The 18,872-nt window shown below is 39.0% G+C and overlaps 1 long non-coding RNA gene across 1 annotated transcript in view; it reads left to right on the forward strand.

Moving 5' to 3' along the window:
• Positions 1–18,872, forward strand: part of LOC124417901 — a 53,503-nt gene that overhangs the window by 730 nt on the left and 33,901 nt on the right. The gene's annotated exons all lie outside the window — the stretch shown is intronic.

Raw genomic sequence — 18,872 nt, forward strand, 5'->3', positions numbered from 1 at the left:
GAACTTCAGAAACACATTTCTGAGGCAGTGAGAAGAGGTGATTAACTTTTAACTCCACAATTACTTTTCTTCCATGTTACCTTAGTACTACTCCACTTTCATCTCTGAAAAATCACTTACATAGCAATAAGGGACCGCAATATTTATACTTCAGGCAGAGTAGCATCTTTGTTAGTATGCTGTTTCACCAGGTACGTTCCTTGTAGAAAAGAAGTGTCCCTGCGATGGTAGAGTAGCATAAGGGCAGAGAGAGGTTGAATTCTTCTCCATTGCTTCCCAAGCAGAGCAGAGATAGCTCTTTAGGTGTGGACATTTAGTTCTATTTAGGTGTATGAATGTCACTGCTATCAGTGAAAGTCAGATGTTTGCTTGCCTTTGTCTAGACCCTGATGGCCCCATGTCCTGCCTTCCTTGCTCCATAATGGGGTAACAGCAGTGCTCTCACAGCACTGTTGTGTGAATAAACACTTCTGAGACCGAGAGAAACTTGAGCATAGCAATGACAAAGACCATATAAATACCTCAGGAAAAGAGGCATTGCCACCGTACAAATAGGCAGCAGCAAAGCAGCTATGAGTGATCTGGGAAAATAAGCCCGGAAAATAGCATAGGGCCATGTTTAAGATGCTGTTATTGATGCACACCAGCGAATGAGACCTTGTACAGCTGTAGAGGTGGCAGTGAGAAAGGGGGGACTCCTCTGTGGCTCCCCCAGTTCCTCGCACGGAAATGGATGCTGCCAGAGTTTTTGTGGGGACTGCCCCAAGGCATCACACCGTGTAGTGTCTCAAGGGGATGAGAATGACAAGTCTCCTTCCTTTACTCCTTGTCCTTCCTCCCTGTGTCCTCTGTGGCCTATGTTCTATTTAAATAGGCTTTTTAGTTTTTTTCCTCCGCGAGCATATCCATTTATGATGATTTAGCCCTAAGAAAATACTTAAGGATTTTGTCCAAAACTAATACACAAATGCCAGAAAGGACCTTTAACCATAATACTTCTATTTTTCCTTCCTTAAAACTTGGAGAAATTGAAATATCTGTCTTCATTACAAGCTAAGCACCTATGGAAACTTGGAAGATACTGGATATATCCCCTTATGAGAAGAGTAAATGCCTCATCCCGGCAGACTGTGCCCTCCCTACAACCTATTCATACCTCACCAACCAATATATTTTATCTTCATATGTGGTTGAAATAGGGAAGATTTCTGGGACTTAAACAGGCAAATAAAACACATCCATCTTCCAGTGAGCACATAGGAAGTTATTATCAGCCAGTGGGCTAATAGTGAAACACACTGAAATACAAGAAGAGGAAAATTTGAACGAATAAATTGCTTAAGTGTGTTTTATCCTGAAGTTTCTACTGAAGTTTTGTTTCTAACTAGTTGTCTGACATCTTTACCTTTGTCTTTGTAAGGTTGACAGATGAAACTTTAAGGTCCAAGGAATATTTTTAGTAGTAACAACACATAGATGCTGGCAGGGTGTCTTAACAATGGCATGTTTGTTTTGGTAACAAGATTCAAAGAATGCATTATTTATAATGCTCTGATATGTGCGTGTGGCAGAATGTGCTCTGGCTCTATGCAGCAATATAAGAACAGAAGTGATTTCTTGTAGCCTGTCTGCACAGAGCTCCCAGATGCCAGCTGCTTCTGAGGCCAGGATTTCACCTGCAGTTGAAACCAGGAAAGACAGTGAAAGACGTGCCTCTCTGGGCTGGTCATTCCCACTCCATGCCCTCTCCGTGTTCCACTGTCAGCACGGATGCCTATGCTAGGTCTCAGTTAAACCCAGGTTTAACTGCTTATGTTCTTATGCTTGTGCTGCTCTTGTAGATCAGGGCTGTTGCTAGTAGCCAGCGATGCAGTCCTAGCCTGGGGGAGGCTTTTTGCACTCCTGAACTTTGCTGCTTTGATGGGGTCTAGAACAACGTTTTTTTTTTGTTCTCCGCTCTTTACAACAACCTATTGTCAGGTGCTTACAGGCAGATGGCCACTTTAGCCCCTTTGAATTGCCTGAGACATCAGTGCAAAGCATAAAGACGCTAGGCGTAAATCTGGTCTCTGAGAGGCAGGTAGCTGTGATGAGTCTCCTGATGAATAAAAAGGAATGGTAATAATTTAAAAGAGGAAGCGTCTCTGTGTATCAAAGCCTTGGATGTAACGTACTATATATCTAACATAGTTTTATGCAGTATAGATAAATAGAACAAAAATAGTGTAATCCCGTTGCCAACATCAAGGCGTACAGATTTCAGAAAGGGAAAGTGCGATTAGAATATTATTCAAGATATTAAGCTTTTCACATCTCTGCAAAATGCATATATGTGTATGTATATTTACATTTAAATCTATATTAATGAGTTCTTTTGGGCAATACATTTGTAAAGTTCAGATCTCTCGTCTTCAGCGTTTTCCAGTATCCTTTCTTCTATATCTGACTCTCCACATTAAGAATAACTTTTTTTTTTTTAGCAGACAAAATCCCCTACTAGCCCTCCTCCTTGATAATCTTTTTACGTTTTTCCTTATCTCTTCTTTTGCGTCTATTGTCTGATTGTACCTCTTTCACAGGCCTTTACTCAAGGTTAGTGAAATTAAACATTAGCTGGCTTAATATGTAGCTAGTAACAGTAGTATATCTATCAAGATAAGCTTCCAGACTTTGGTTGTCTCAAATTTCTTCTTTTCCATTTTCATTGTTTTAAGACAATGTTATTTGAGGACTTTGTGACCCATTTCCTTGAATGCTGCTTATAAACAGTTTCCCTACAAAAGACCCTGTGATAATTTCTTTTCTGACAGGTTGCAGCCGAAGTAGTTTTAATACATTACTTGTTGGAGGAAAACAATTTACTTGTTCGAAAATATTTCATGTTCTTTAATTTCTAACAGCACATATATTGTAGACCCCATGTTCTTCTCATGTGCTGCAAGATCTCTATATTCTAGAACATATCCTAAGCATCAGAATGACAGAGTAAATTTTGGGCAGTAGTGTAGGCCTCACTCTGTTATGAAGGCAGGGAGAAAAATGGTAGTCTTGCCATGAATTCTTGTGAAGGTAGCAAAAGCAGGAGTTACCAGGGCATTTCTAGCAGAAACAATACAGATGGAGGAATGAATGAAGAGCCTGGCCAGAAACCTCATGGGTTTGTGTAGGAAAGCCATTTAGATGTCTGTGTTATTCTGCTGATGTGTGTGCTGCATGACGGGGAATATCAGACTGCAGTTGCTTTCCTTTCACATAGCAGTCTGATGGGTGAGAGAGAGGAGTTCTGCAGGACTTAGTTTTCTGGGTTGGCTCTTACAAAGCAATGTTACAAGTTTCTAGGTTGGTCTAGCATATAATGCCTCCACACAAACAAAATCTCAAGTAGTTGGCTGGACCTGTGCCTCATGCTTTGTCTACTAGTCCTCTTTTTCTGGATTTCCCCAAGCAGAGATGTGCTATGTTGAAAAGTCCAATTAAGAGCTGCTGCTATTATCTAGGGCTTCCAACCTCTGGCAGTCAGAGAAAAGCCATAGACATGACACCCGAGTGCCTGGGATCAACACAGGCCTTTTCTAAACAGTAAACTTCTGTTACAATTATATGAGCTTGTTTAAGCCTTGTTGAAGCAGTTTCATCCCAGAGCAGGACTTGGGACAAAGTCCCCTTGTCTGAAACAGTCTTTACACTTATGCACAGCCAATAAGATCTGCAGACATCATTAGGACATTAGACACCTCTGATGAGATGTGACTGCGCGCATTGTGCACAGCAGACAGTCATGACTGCCTCTTTCACAAAGACTTTGTTCTGAGTGAACAGCCGTGGTTCCAGCAGCCCACTGCCAGCCTCACACAGCAGGGCAGTCACACACACACCTCTGCCTGCCATAACCCTGCTCTCATGGCTCGTAGCCCAACAAAAGTGTGGCTAGGGACCACTAGAACTGTCACTTCACGCGACATTGGTCTCTGCTACTGACTAATGATCTTTTCCGTACTGAAGCCTGTGTTCTGCTTTGACATACTCTGTAATTATTCTCTGTAAACCTGTACTATCCTTGGCCACTTAGTTGCTGTACATGAACATTTTCAGAAGTTTATCAACAATTTTTTGAATAGTTTTTTGCCTTTCAGTGTGTCGTAGGGTCTGCTAGCAAGTCCAGGTACTGTTGAAAGATAGTATGAGAGCAGCAGGATGGGGGCATTTTCCATTCTGGGCTTTAGCAGCTGAAGCTGCCACCTTCTCCCCATGGACAGAGCCAGAGTAGCCTCAGGTGATGCTTTCTTCTCATCCAAATGGTTTCCCATGGGTAATTCATGCAAAACCAGAATCCAGCTGCTGGACTATTTCCCCATTTCAGGTAACTTTTCAGCATTACTTAACAGGCTGTTGTCAATCAATTCCAATTTAGTACTTTTTTCATTACTTTTCTCCTCATCTAGGTCTAATTTTCACAATCCATCTCCTTTCTCTTCAGTTGCTCTATAATGTACCTCATTAGCTTTAATATTCTTCAATATCTTACCTATTTGGGGGCCTTCTTCAATCACGGTTCTATTTCATCCCCGTTCGTGCTAGAATCCATTTTATGCCCCGTTTCTTACTGCCAACCAACACCTCGGCCCCTAATTGCTAACCTTTTTACAATGACGTCTGATGTATTTTCTGTTTGATGCATATTGTTTCAAGAACAAACTGTTTCTGCAGCCTGCAAGCCCCCTTAGAAATTAGCTACTCTTTATGCTGCCCTGTGACACAATATACCCAACCGAGGCTTCAAAGCAAGAGAGAGAAGTCTGGGCAAAGATAAAGCAGGGCCTTTGTTAAACAGAGTGTTTCTGCATCCATCTTATTCCAGGCAAAACTCCGATAATCCACAGTACTATAGCTTTCATGTGCTGGGGCACCATGCCAGTGTTGCAACTGCTGCAGAAGGTAAGAACAAAGAGGGCAGATAAGGAGTTGTGCTGGAGGTGGGGGGGAGGGGAGGGGGGAGGGGAAGGGAAGAGTGGAAAAAAAAAATCTTTTGCATTCCTGGAATGATTGTGACACAATCATAATAATTCGGAAATAATTATATTTGTTATCAGTCAACATAATTTCCTGCAGTTCTACACACAACGTCGTTTTCCTTTTCCAGCAGTCAGGCTGAACAAACGTTTCTGTTCTTGTTATTATTTTAGTACGAAGCAGAGTAATGTTGGTTGAACTAATAGTATAAACACAAGGATATCACTTAGAAGTGCCTGAAGATTGGCACTTAGCCTATTGTTTCCCAACATGATGCAACCATATTTGTTCATTATCACTTGTTCTCTCATATTTTGCTGTAAAATGCCACAGTGCTGCTGTGTTGTAAGGACGAACACTGCAATATGGTTAGAGACTAACTCTGTTTAAGTTATTATCCAGAGCCCATTACCGTAGTATTGGGCTGCGTAAGAGAAACTATTTGATAGATGAAAGAAAAATAATACAAAACCAGTATCACGCTGTTTATTCAAATGCTATAGGCTAGAGCTCTGTGTATGACACATTTAAAATGACTGATGGATTTTAGCTTACTGTTTAGGAGAGAGGATGCAGTCCCCCCTGCTGGGGCACGCAGGGTGGCTTCCTTCCTCCAGACAGATCTGTGGCTCCCCAGAGGGACAGGCACATCCCTGGGGAGGTAGGTCATGTCACCTAACATTTTCCTTAGAGACTCTCAGAGAAGGAGGGCAGCTTTAGCCTGGGCCATTCAACTCCCAGGAGTTTTGCTATCAGAGATGGAGCCTGCTCCCTGCCTTTGGACAGCACTCCTCACACAAGACTTTTGAGGTGCTGCCAATTCTCTCTAGCATCATTCTCAATTGCCAGATGTCTTGTATATATGCTCATAGATGCTCACACGAACCAAGAGAAACTTCCTACCGTTTATTCTCCTACTGAAGTCTCTAGTTAGCGTACTGAGCTCAAAGGGAGTCCTGCTGAACTGAAATAACCAGCTCATTAACTTATCTGGGTTAGAATTTGGTCCTTTATGCTTACCGTAGTTGCTTTACAGTCTGTTTTTGTTGTTGCTCAGATATTTCCCATTGTCATATAAAATGATTAATGTATAAACATAAGAGAAACAAAGAGTCTAAAGTATTGCTGGTGAGTTATTGGAAACTGAGTACAAGAAAACTGAGGCTGAAAAATGCACATAAATAAGAACACGCTTATTTATGACAGTCAGAAAAAGAAAGGAAACTGGTTCTAACTCTTTTGCTTCTTCCCTCCCTAATACAGGTCAGTTAATATACTTACTCATGTATCTCCAGGCTGGTTTTCCATATGCAGTAAAGAGAAGCATGCAGCTTTTTTCTGAAACGTCATGAAAGATTACAGTGTAGGAGGTTTCAAGAAGCATGATACAAGGATCTTTGCTGGATATAGACTCATATAACATTTTTATTAGAGATGTGGGAGTGGAAAGGTATCATGCTGATTGAATTCACAGGTGTTATTAAGTTAGGAGACGCGATGAGTACTAGTACAGACAATTATGTAATGGAGAGGTTAACAAGTAGTGAAATAAGGTTCAACTTAGGCAAAAGTTATGTGGGATAAGCCTTATTAAAAACCCATTTTAAGGTCAAATTCATTACATGGCTTTAATGGTGTGTGGATCTTAAACATTTTTAAGGCACAATGTTTAAATTTGTTATTTTGGACACCTGACATCTCTAGGAAATAATTCAACTCAACTGCTGACTCCTATCACTGCAGATTCTTTTTGAAGTTTGTGCTGTGAAGACTTGGTGTAGAGTGTAAGAGTTTCTGTGCCATCCAGCTTCTTTCCCTTTAGTCTCATTTCAAAGTCACATTGATGAGAACAAACAAAATTTCTCAAGCAAGAACAATTGAAAACAAGCTAATGAGAAAGAGTTTTCTGTTAGTCAAATTGGCTGCTTCCTTACAGGGGTATAGCTGCTTCCATGAAATAGACTCTTTAGAATCCACTACTAGATATTATTTCTTTAATAATCGTCATTACACAAATGCATATCCATACATAGAAAGTACAAGAAACATCTAAGTGTGTTTGTCTATGAATTGTTGCAGATGAATGCTAAAAGTGTATGCTGTCTGATTGGAGAAACTGTTGCATTTCTTACAATTTATGCTCTAATTACAGGCTTTTAATATTTTATAGAGCAATGGACATTCCACTTAGAGGCTGATTTACAGATAGGCTCAGCACCCCGTAGCTCCTATTGAATACAGTAGGATCAGGAGATCTCCACAAATCAGAGACCTTCCTCCTCCTATTTGTAAATTGGTGAGCAGCAAGTGAGAATCAATGTCTGCAAGCTTAGGCAGAGAGGAAGAAATTCTACGCAGTGTGCAACTAATCAGTGGTGGAATCACCGCCGTGGAAATTGCTGAAGTAAGCCCTTTGGGAGGATTAAAAAGGGATTAGGTGTCAGGAACAACATTTAAGTTTTGCAGCCTTACTACTAAAGAGTTACAAGGGTAATGAGGCCTCTTGCTTCAGAGCTTAAGCTGATGATCTGTGGGGGTCAGGAGAAGATTGTCATCTCTATTATAAAACAGTCAACAGTTGAGATAAGACATCGTTGTTTTCATATTAACGCGTTTTTGTTCATAGGAAGGAGAACATGAGAACAGTGTTCTCCCCTTGTGTGACAAAACCTCTATTCTCGTGGGTGCAAATTTATTCTCCTTTCTGTGATGCTTTTGGAATATGACTTTCCTGAGAGGACAGTGAGGTGGATATGTACAGAGGGAAAAGAATTATAGTGAACATGAATTTACTTCTGATCTGTACAGCTCTGAATAAAACTGTTCATAACTGAGTAGCAGAGTGATTAAGATTTACATGGGCTAAGGCATGACAATCAGTGAATGCCTGTAGTCACCTTATGTCTTTCCCAGCAACACTTTCCTCATTGGTAACCTACAGTGTTTGTCCATTATGTACTGATGGACAATGGCTTGTACCAATATGCATCATTCAACTGCTCACAGTAGCCGTCCTGCACACTCATACAAACTTTCTCTTGCACACAAGCATAGGCACACATGCACTAACTTATTTTCTGTGCAATCAGGATGGATTGGTAAGGCCCTTCTTCTTGGCTTGACAAACCAATGCATCTGCTTTCTCATTGCATCTGGAGGAAGATCTCAAGGCTCATGCTGAGCTGACAGGTGGAGGGCAGCAGTTCTTACCAAGCTAAATGGCTGTTCCTCGAGATCCTGAATAGACCTTCAGGCTTCAGGAAGATCCTTTCCACTCTTGAAGAAGAGGGGCTTTGATACATGGGCTTTCTCAGCACTGGGAAAAGACAAGATACAGCTTAAAAGAGCTGTCTTGCACAAGCAAAAGGATCTTTGCTAGTACAACCACAGGCTGGACTTCTTTCAGCAGTACTGAAGCTTTTCTTGATGGTTGCTGTGCTTGACACTTTGCCCTTCTCCTGCCCTTCTCTTTGCACAGAAGCACAGGACCAAGGGAGGCAGCACCATAGACCTCACTTGACCTCCATGTGGTAAGGTGGCTCTCAGAATGTTAGCTACACCCTAATTAACCTTTTTTTTGTTTGTTTGTTTTTATTTACTCCCAATATAACTATTGCGCTCTGTGTTTCCCAGTGAGCTGTTTACCTTGCTCCCCAAGCCAGCTGTGGATTTCAGATGGAACAAGGAGCAACTAGCCACCAAGTTACAAGCTTGGAGAGGTGGAATAATCACTTAAATGAAGACAGCATGGCCCCACAGAGAGTCAGATAGATCTACAGTGCTTTACAGCAGTAATTTAGAAAGAAATTCCCCTTTTAGCTCTGAATTCTTCGGAAGGATGTGATACAGTACATCTGTAGTTTTGAGATAGATGCAGGAAAACTTAAAACTTGCTAAGTAAGAGGTTACTGTCAGTTTACAGGAGGAGCAGTAATGGCTAAGCCTCTAGAAACCTTGAAGGGATGCTACTGTGATTGGATTTTAGGAAAAAGGAGGAATTGCTAAGGCAACAATGTACACGCTCTTAAATAAGATTCAAGGAGTCCCCTCACTAAAGGCTTGTCTTTGACATGTGGGCACTGTATGCTAACAATCATTCCCTTTCAGTTCTTAGTAATTTAAGATTATTTTTATAATGCACCTTGCTATAGCATGCAAATGGTGTAGTCTTGTGTGCAATTGTATTATACAACAAAGCAAGGACCATCTGAACCGAAATTAATACACAGTATTAAATCAGGTACTTAATCATTCATTTTAGTTTGATTTACTGAAGCTATTGTGTTCTTCTTCTGTATTACAGAAAAAATTTAACAAGACACAACATGTTTCTGAATACCATGATATGTAGTCTCAATTTAGGATACATTATAGATCATCCTGATTCTTATAAACCCAATACACCATTAGACTTGCATATTAAAATATCCCCTTCTCCTCTCAAACAAACCCATGTCCTGCCCTATCAAATGTCTAAAGTGGTATATTACTTTCCCATGTAAAAAAAAAAAAAAAAAAAAAAAAAAAAAAAAGTCCATTAAGAGGACAAGGGGAATTATTTCAGCAAGCTACAATTGTGTTTTTTTTTTTTTTAATACTAAAATACTTTTTACTAAAAGACTATTTTCAATACCAGTCTGTGAAGGGGGCTGATTCATTTTGTGCGTGCTCCTGCTCTGCCTTCATTTGGAGATAAATTATCACATTATAGTCTTTGCTCTCCCACTTGCAAATTAAGTTGTCATTCAGCAACTCCTAAAGAGGCAAGCTGCAACAATCCATAAGATCAAATAATGCAGCTATTCTTTGTTTAAAAAATGTGGTTTTATATACATATGGTTTTGTCATTTTTTTTTTCTTATTCATTGTAGTACATATTGGCAAGATGACTGTAACTTCTTTTCTTACAAGCTGGGGACCATTAAAATCCTATTAATAGTAAATACAATCTTTTATACAGAAAAAAAGTGTTAAAAATCTATTTTCTAGGAGGTTTTTTTTTTAAGTTTGGCTTTCTGCACAAAAGTTTTGGTCTGAATTAATTTTCTCTCTCTCTCTCAAAAAAAAAAAAAAAAAAAAGTGACTGCCAAAAGAAGAAAAAAGAAAAGAGAACAGCATTTCCAAGTTATTATGGAGAAAGAATTCCCAAGGCCTGCTGGCATGTTCTTTCTTGTTTTTTCTCTCCACCAAATTCTGATGTTTCATGTCCAAACAAAATGAAAAATTTCAAAATAATGAAATTATATAGTAATTCAAAATAAGCTTTTTAAGTGATATTTCTTTTATATGTACATTCTCTTAGTAACCCTGATTTCAATATTTCTCTCCAAACTGATAACATTTAGTAGTGACTTTGTAAATTGCAGCTGTCATTCTTTTTTTCTGTGTAAGGAGTTCATACCCACGTTATTTTTAACACAATTTATTTTTCATTGAGTAGGCTTGAAGAAACAAGATTTTTCCCTATGCTCTGAGGATTTTTCTCCCTTCTCATGCTACGTTTTACAACACATACACTACAAACTAGCAGAAAGCAGCAGATACAAGTGCAGCAGCATCGCAGTCCCCTATTTCCCCTGAAATAAGTAAGATTTTGCAACTGAGGTAGTCATAAAGGCCTATGTTTTCTTCCTGGTGTCAGTGCTTGGTCCAGGCTGTGGTCTTGCTTCCTCACTGCTGGCTTGCAGCACTAACTTCCAATAAAACGAGAACAAAATGCAGGTAGAAGTGACCCACTGTTTCTACTCTCAGCAAGAGAGTGTATTTTAGGAATGGTTCAAACTGCTTAAAATTTCCTGAGTATAGATGGTAGTGTCTCACAGGTTTTGTTAAAATCCCTTCCAGTCTTGCATCTGCAGTGGCAGGGAAAAATGTGCCTGGGTTTGGTAGTCCGCTGTTATCCTGTACATGAACATTTAGGACTGCACTAAGTCTGCTCCAGCTGAACAAACTGAGTCAGGAGTGCCTGATCAATTGCCTCTGGCATAGTGCTGTTTTATTCCATGAAGAAACCGGAGAGGACCTGATTTTTTTTACTTCCTGATCTTATTTTTTTTGTTTGCTATTCTGGCTTTCCTATTGACTTACTATAATACCTGTCTCCCATGTATGCAGCTCTCCAGGGGCACTGGGAAGGGCAGACCATGGCTCTCCCACGCTGCAGCCTGTGTCCTGCACTGCTCCATATGCATCCTGCTGCAGACTGCTTGGCTTGTGGCAAACCCATGGAGGAGCCCAAAACTCATACTCTTTTCCTCAGAGTTTCTTAGAAGCTTAAAGGTCTTATCTGCAGTTTCAAAATAGTATGGTCTGTAGTTACTGGTTGTTGTGGAATGCAGGCAAAAATAATAGCTGTCATTGAACAAGTCCTGGTGTCCAGGAAAGGCAGACTTTGGAGAGATGAACATACCTCTTTTCAGAAATCTAGGTTTAGTCTATAAGAGTATTTAGATTTGTATTTATTGAAAATATAGAATATAATAAACATTTTATATGTCACCATTAGTAAGCTTCTTGGCAATGGCTCTTTTACAAGATGAGTTCTGATCACAGTTTGCCTGACTGCAGTAGCCTGACTATCCACTTCATATGGCTGATGGGAAACTTCATCTCTATCTAACAGATGGGAAAACTGAGACAAGGAAAACAAACAAGCTGATAATAGGGCTGATAAGGGAGCCAACATCTCAGATGCCCATTTGAGTGTCATGTGTATTCTCTGACTTCTGAGAGGAATTAATTCTCTGTATGATTTTCAAAAAATCAGCCAGACTCTAAGATATTATTCATAAGATCTATCTATGTAGTTCTGCAAAAAACAGTAGTCTTTTTTAAAATTTAACAATGTACAAAACAGAGTAACTGTGTGTGTCTCCTAATGGATTGCTCAGATACAGCACTGAGTAAGTTCTAAAAACAAGAAGTCTGCAATGTAATATGATAGAGAAATTGTTCAGCAAGGTCTTGACTCTGACCTTACATTACCTGTATCAAAATAGTGCAAAAAAGGAGACAGAGGAAACCTGCCAAGTTCCCTCTAAAATTATCACTGGCACCAGCACCACTAAGCGTAGATCATAGTATATTTCTATGAATAGAACTCAGAGGAGTTGTGGAAGATTTGCACGTCCTGTAGTTTTGTTGCTGGAGCTGATGACTGGCATTGACTGTGACTGGTGGCCAAGGAGAGAGCAGGATGATATCTGAGCTGTCGAAGGGAAATCTGTAAGCAGGTTGCAAGGTACTTCAATCCTTGGAAAGTGCATATCTTTCAAAAGCTTTTTGTTATATCGAAGCAAATGCCAGTAAATATAAGCATGGCAATGTTCTCCACTTTATCAAGTGAAACCTCTAAAGAATCTCCTGTGCCTCTGCTTGCCAGTTGTACAAATCATCAGCCTGCTCTCTGACGTGCATACCAGTCTTAGTGGGTATTACTTGTACGAGGGAGTATCTGAAGGGTCAGGACCTGTGAGTTATTATTTTTACTGCAACGCCTCAGGACACGAAATAGGAATTAGAATACAAGGCGTTGAACAAGACATTAAGCATGTAGCAAGGAAGTTCAGCAATCTGCAGTTTGCAGTAGCTAGCAGTGAGTGTGTATCAGAGAAACAGGGAGAGGAGCCGTGAAAGATGTGTGTAAAAGTGGTCAGAAGGGAACTACAAGCATTGGCTGATGAAGAAGAACTTGTTAAAAAGCAGTGTCATATAGACATCACACATACTGTTCCAAAGCTTCTGTGCAAGGCAAAAGATAAAGGTGCTGATAATGAGTCTGTACTATAGGTGTGGAGGCTGGGTTTCCCTATGCAGTGCAGTGACATTACAGATGTCTACAAATTGTGCCTTACATCTAAGTTGTTTATAATGTGATCACAAACAGCGAGCGTATTGTTTCAACATGGTTAATGTTTATGAGATTCATTTCAGTTTATAGGTGCACACAGATTGCCTGGAAAAGTACCAGGCCATTCTTCTTCTTCTTTTTTTTTTTTTTAAGTTAGCGATGAAGAAGGATGGAAGTCTACAACCACCCTCCCAGTGTAAAATCACAGAGGGAAAACAAATAAATCCAAGAAGTCTGCAACTGCTCGAGTCCCGAGGTTTCTGTAAATTACTTCATGTCCTCATCAGGCCTGTGCGATTATCTGAGACAAAAAGCAAGGCTATGTCAGGTCAAGAAAGGAAGAAAATTAAGACTGGGAATCCAAGAGAAATCGAGACTGCAGTGCTGTAGATTCTCAGTGTGAACATACAAAGAGACTGTTTGCAAAGGCTTTCCTCTGTCCACCACCAGAACCAGCAACAAAGTCCAGCTGGTCCCTGTACTGCTTTTGGCTCCGTGACCCATGTGGACACTCTGGAAAGAGGGGGCTCATGTGGTGTAAATGAATTTAATGCTGCTTCAAGTTGCATTAACTACACTCAGCATTTACAGCATGCTGTTTCTTGATTTTCCAGTGGAAAATACCATTTAGAGCTGCTTTAGAAAGAGCTCTTTCTACATTCTCTACTATGCCTTCTACTTCCCTATGACATAAGAGGTACCTGAAGGTATAAGAGGAAAAGGATGCACAAAGAAAGGAGGCAGCTACCTCCAAATATTGATTCCTTGGCTTTGTTTCCTCCCCAGTTCATTAGGTAAAGTAAAAAATGAACGCATTAAGTTTAAAGATATCAGTCAATAAATTCCCTATGCATTTTACAGTAGAAAAAAGTAAGGAATGCAATTAAGACAGATTTGTGAACATAATAATAATTTTTTTTCTAATTTTTTGTTGTTGTTGTTGTGGTGGTGGTTTTTCTGGTATTTCTGCAAACTGCCCATCTGAAAAACCATTTCAAAAATACACAGTTAAGCAGCTATTCATAGGCAGACTGGGGATGCATAGCTTAGCACTATCATATGTTTTTAGTTTGTAGAAGAGAACAGTTTCTGAACGAACACTTCACGTAAGCGTCCAGCTCCCTCCATCTCCTGCAGTGTGGTGCAAAGTGTGATGTTAGGTATTCCGTGTATATCTCTCCCTGAGCAGTGAGAGCTGCATTACTTCAACTGCCAACTAGATTATACGTTTTTACCTGCTCAGCTGTAAGAGTTAAGAGCTTGACTTTCCAGGAATGGCACTGAAGGGAGGTGTGCTAGGAAGGAGCAGGACATCCCTGTTAAAAGCCGTGCATCTAATTTCTTATGCAGGGTTGTTTTCACTCTTTTTCCTGTTCTTCAGCACTTAATGATTTTTCTGTCATCAATGGAGTTTTAATTGAGTGGGATTAGGGGTGGATTAAAGGATCTCATTAGAGCTTGTACTCCCTGCATCCACTTCCTGTTGAGTCCTCTCAACAGAAGAGCTTTTGACATTAGAAAAGTGAAAAATACTTAAGAGAGTGACATGGGGAGGGAGAGCTCAATTGAAATGTAACCAAGGAGCTGCCAGTGTAAAGGTAAGCATGTCATAAAATCTTGGAGATCATAGAAGGATGTGATTTATGTCACTTTGCCCACTCCTGGATTTCACCTGGCTGTATACTAGTGGGGTTTAAGCTTTAGTAGACCCTAAGACATCACCTCAACCCCTTCCTCAACTGCTTATGGATTTTTTAATGAAAGACACTTTCCAGCACATAGCTGAATCAATATTAAAAACGTAAAATTCACAACATGAAAAGCCAATGGATTTACATTTCATTCTGTATCTACACTGGATTTAGAATGAGAAGTATGGTAGGAGCATAAACCCATTCTTTCTCCTTTTATGTCAGGGAGAAGTAGGATATCAAAATTATGCATTTATTTGGGCTCTCTTTTTACATTTTTTATTTCTTGAAAATACTTTAACTTATCTAACCAGAAGAAAAGGGTTAAGGAATAGAGTCTCTGAGAATGAATCTATTGAGTACTCAGCCAGACACAGGAGAAAATCCTGACCCAGCAAAGGGAAGAAAATGCTCTCAGTGATTTCAGTGGGCACAAGCTTACATATTGCTTCCCCAATAGCACAAAACTCGCTTCTGCTCTTCATATCCTCCTTTAATCACATAGAGTTACATGTGCAAATCCATGGCAGGATTGTAAGTGCAACATTTAAAACTAATTATGTAGCTCTGGGAACAATGTCCAGATTTCAGCACAAACAATTATTTATCTTTTAGACACAGCAACAAAATTTTCCTCTCAGATATGCACAGCAGGTCTCATCTCTGATGTGCTGCTGACATTAATGGGATATATGTGTACAGTGGAAAGCAGCATTCACAAGTCAAAATTTACTATGAGGTTCTGCAACAATAATGTAAGTGAATTTTCTCTTCTACACCTGGACTTGAAAGAAGTACTGCCTTTTAATCTCCTGGAGGATGTTTTAGTTACAGTTCTAGATATGGCTTAGTTAAGTCCTTCAAAGTTAAACCTATCCAAAGAAATCCAAAATGCTCTGGGCTAAAATTATTTTTAGGATGCACATTCTTGTAAAGTATCTGTAAGCATTACCTTAAGCATAACTTGGTGCATTCCCACTCTTCAGGTTGTTCAGCTCCCTAATATCCTGACTAACTGAAGGTAAATGAACATATCAGTACTTTGGAGGGTGGGGTTTTTTGTTTGTTTGTTTTTTGTTTTGTTTTTTTCTTGTAATTAATTTAGTCAGATCTACTATGTAACTGATTTTCCTGGGATATATTCCCTACTGGAAGAAAACAAGCCTGCAATGGATGAAAATACATTTTTCATTTTTTACAGAATTGTTTTTACACCTAATCCATCATATCATTGGGAATATTTGTGACGAAACACATGTAATAACATGAAACTGATCAGTAGATACCTTCATCTCCTTACCAATCAGTGTTTTTGCAGTAAATGTTTGGGTTTTGCTGACATCTAGTAGCCTGGTTAGTTCCATGAGTATACTTAGGAACATTGAACCTTACAGCATTACCAGGTTTTGGCAAAGATGCGGAGAGGATTGCAGAGAGACTAATTGTATTTGTAGTGCACAGATGCTTTATGTATATTCAATAAAATTAATCTAACCAGCCTAGGAAATATCAGAATTACCTTAAAATGGCCCTGGACTTACTTCACTGCACATAGAAAGACGCTTCTATCTGGGAAATCCAGACAGAGATTGATAGACTTATATGTAAGACAATGGATTTCAGCTGGATGCTTAGGGTTTGACAAACATTGATCCAGTAATGAAATCTGCTTGCTAACAGTTCGCATGAAAACACATCAGATAAAAAACAGGATTCCAGGTTCTGTCTTATTTACAGCTGGAGACAGTCAAGCGTAGAGCACGATCAACTCAGTCAAGTGGAGCATGGCTGTGAAGAGGCTGGGAATTGCTCTTGAAGGACAGGAGCCCATGAAGATACAAAGACGTACAGACAGAGGGAGCAAAATTAACTTAAAATACTGCTAGGAAAGGAAGACTAAAATTCAAAGCAGCTTTTTCATATTTCCACAGCTACAATAGTACACAGTACGTGTTCATTCTGGATTACTGTTCCCAACACTCAGAAAACATATTAACAGAACAGTTTAAAATATAACCTCGTAGGTTCCATATAACTCTCACAACACTAATGAGTACCTGACTTTGTCATTATGCATCTTTTCTGAAAATGCATGATTTTAATCATGTGACTTTGGGACCAGAGTGTTTAAAACCAAATAGCATTGTGAAAATGATGTTAAAATGTGGAAATGATTATTAGAGTAACTCAAGAGTCAAATCAGACAGTTATTATATGCCGCTGAACTTCAGGTATAATTGGGTCTGTCTCACACTGATGCTAAAAATAGGTGTATTGTAAATGAAGTGGAAGAAGAATTATGACACAGGATCCAATGAGTTAAAGTCTTCAGAGCATCAGTCCAGTGGTCAGACATAATCTAACATGGCCAATAGATTCTTCTGAAGTGCTCCCTGCCATTACAAGTCAATTACTAAAAATAACAGAAGAGGAGATGTTTTCAGCACCTTCCACAAAACTAAAACTCATGAGATGCTTTAGAGTTTTCTAAAGAAAAGGAGCTCAACTAAGAGTGACTGAGAACTGTAAATATCTGTACTAGCAATCATTTGATTTCCTTTGAAAAAGAGAGCTCCACAGATGAGCAATCTTTTAAGATGCTGGGAATGAGCTATTGTTAAGTTAACCAACTTGCTGGTGAGACCTAAGACAAGGAGAAATGTATATATGCACAAATTTTCTCTTCTCCTTTCTATGGTTTTCCCTTTAACATTTTCCATTTACTAGTTGTATCAAAGTTTCATAACAGCAAACTTGGTTTTGAGCTTCTCATAACTACTACCAAAGGATACTAAATTTACAATTATGTAAAAAGTCATCACAGAGAACTCCTTGTTTTGTTGCATTTGCTTCTGAGTATACTTAGTTTCTTACTTGTGATTGGTGTTCTTGTTTTCTCCATATTTTCTGGAAAATGTTTTCCTTAAATTAAGTTTAGCCTGTTGTGAGGTACCTATTTCAAGGACACTGGCAACTCCTACATCTTTTATTAACTCAATTGATATACTTCTAGTTCATGTGACAGAAAGAGTTTGAGTTAAGCGCATGAAACTACCACCATGAGCAGAATATTGCCGCCTTCTGCTTCCTTATGATGTATAGATCTGAATGATTTAAAACTGTGATAAGGTGTTTATAGGTGAACCTGACCAGTGCAAGAGCAGAATTACAAGTCAGAAGGACAGGAAGAGCAGTTTCTATATCCTCAGGTAGTTGTAATGTTTTCATAAAATTTCATGGTTTTCACAACTTGTAGACATTCTATAACAGACTGAGAAGTGCAGTCAGAACTTTGAATAAATTAGGTGATATGATTTAGATGTGTTTCAAAAAAAAAAAAAAAAAAAAACAACGCATCAGAAATCTGTGTGTAAAGAGGCTTTGCGGATCAAGGCTTTGCAATAAGCTGGATTTGTAATAACAAGGTTTTATAAAGCATCCAGTCTAGAGGAATGTACAGCTGAAATACTTCAAGTCTAAATTTTTCCATAATAATAGAGTAAATAATAATTTCCTTATTTGAATCATATTTTTTTCTGTGCCCTGGGATATCAAATTGACCAAAAATCTCAATATATCCAGGGAATTTGACACGATGACCTAACTCTCAGATTTCTGATGAAGTTTACTTTTCTCTGACAAATTACAGGATATATGCCATCTTTCTTAGGCACATTAATGAGATTTTGGCACAGAGCTGGAGGCAATGTTGTTTGTGCTTACCAAATAGAAAGTTTTCTGTATTCAAATCCTATGAGACTACCAAGTCTTTGCACATAGTTTCTTGTTCATTCCAAAGGAGAATACTGGGAAAGCCAGTCAGCCTGCTTACTCCAGTATCATCTTTTGTTTGGGTAACACGTGCCTCTTCAGCTGAGGAAATACAACGTGGAAGGAGCAACATATCTTACAGAGTCACAGCCTGAATGCACTTTTTTATTAACTTTGAAAAGCTCCCGGAGAATTCACTGAAATCTATGTTAATCTGAAGTAGAAAGAGTTACTATAGTTACTAATACAATAGTTACTAAATATAATTCTCACTATATAAAGTGCACATTCCGGGATCCTATAAGTTGAAAAGATAAAAGATCTTTAATTACATTTGCCATGGTAATAAATGATTGGCTTCCTTTTATATAGTTCGACTGTAGACAGAGTATGTGCATAACACTTTGAATGTTTTGAACAATTCTGCATTAGCCAGGAGTATTAGAGTCCTTGCTCCCTCTCCTCCTTTATTTAAAGGTTGTCAGTAATTTTTCATGTCAAGGTCATGATTGATGTGGGTTAACTTTCACTAAAAATCTTTTGAAACATTT

This window comes from Gallus gallus, chromosome 4 (assembly GCF_016699485.2).
Source record: "Gallus gallus isolate bGalGal1 chromosome 4, bGalGal1.mat.broiler.GRCg7b, whole genome shotgun sequence".
In the NCBI taxonomy this organism is placed as follows: domain Eukaryota; kingdom Metazoa; phylum Chordata; class Aves; order Galliformes; family Phasianidae; genus Gallus; species Gallus gallus.